Source organism: Octodon degus, unplaced genomic scaffold (assembly GCF_000260255.1).
Source record: "Octodon degus isolate 3935 unplaced genomic scaffold, OctDeg1.0 scaffold00118, whole genome shotgun sequence".
Taxonomy (NCBI): domain Eukaryota; kingdom Metazoa; phylum Chordata; class Mammalia; order Rodentia; family Octodontidae; genus Octodon; species Octodon degus.
The window spans coordinates 5,619,356-5,620,772 of NW_004524694.1; positions in this window are offsets into that span (position 1 = coordinate 5,619,356).

Genomic DNA, 1,417 nt, shown 5'->3' on the forward strand with positions numbered 1-1,417 from the left:
TTACTGAGAACTTATCTGTGGAGGTCATCACTTCCAAAGTATACAGGAAAAATTATGGAAAACCAATGTTTGCTTTTAAAAAAGATAAATCATGGATTCTTGATGCCTGCTAACAGGATAGAGCATTGAGTGAGCCTTACAGTGATTTTCTGTCATTCAAAATAGTAACAGGTATGGGGCCCAGGAAACGACTCAGTAGCTTGACTGCCTGGCAAGCACAAGGTCCTGAGTTTGATCCCCGGAACCACCCCCCACAAAAAAAATAGTAATAGGTTTAAGGTTGCATATTGCTGATCAAATAGCTATGTAGAAATGTTTGTTAACCCCCAACAACATAAAATTAATTTTTTTTAATTTATATTGTAAGTATAATTTCCTAAAAAATGGAAGTAGTGTATCTTAATACCAAGGGAAAGAAAAAGAGAGGCTAAGAGTGATAAAGAGATTTTCTTTAATAGCTTCCTTGTGAACTTTGCTTATTTTCAAGCAGAATGGTTGCACTGATGGTGTGGGAAAAAGATGTTATTCCCTCCAACCAGCTAAGCATTAGACAGGTTTCTTCATGACTAGAGATCCCTGAGGGTTTGACATTCACTTTCAGAAAACTTTCCTTCTGAACGCTGCTTGCCAATTTTAAAACCCAGAAATCGTTCTCGGGGAAGATCGTGCCATATTTGTCCTTCTCTTCTTGGATTGTTTGACTTAGATACTATCCTCCAGGATATTTATCTTATAGGATATCAAAACATTCAATCTCACAGAAGCAGAGTGAACAACTGCTGTTGTGGTTTAGAAAGAAAAAGAAGCAGAGTTGTTTAAGGAGTACAAAGTTGCATGCAACTCAGCACGCCAAATATGTTCTATGGATCTGTCACACTGCCTGGTGTCAATAGTAAATGATATCCTACACTTAGTGAAGCCAGGAAGAGGATTCAAATCACAGTCTTCATACAAAGTGTCAGGCTAACAATGAAGGTTGTGTACAGTATGCACAATGAGAGGCATTTTTTGGAGGAAATGGAGATGTGTATTACTTCAATTGTGATCATGGTTCTCATGCCACCCTCAGGAATTTGTACTCATGAAGGTTTCCTACACCTGAATGATAAATCTATAAATGACAAATCAATGATATCTCAGTTAAGAGATAGTGATGAAGGAAAATATTCGGAGGATTCTTTCCTTCCTAGGCTGCAAAGAGCGGGAAGACAGGATTCCCTTTTAAAGAATCACCCATCAGTAAGGTCATAGGTTTTTATTATCTTGGACAACCTCCTCTGTCACGTCTTCCGCTACTTTTCCAGGAGCTCACATCTGAGCTGACAATTCTCTGTTTCAGCATAATGACTTAAATTTCTTTCTTTTTTGCGAGTTGGGACAAAGTTTAACCTGTTTAGTATAATTTTTCTTAGTTTTG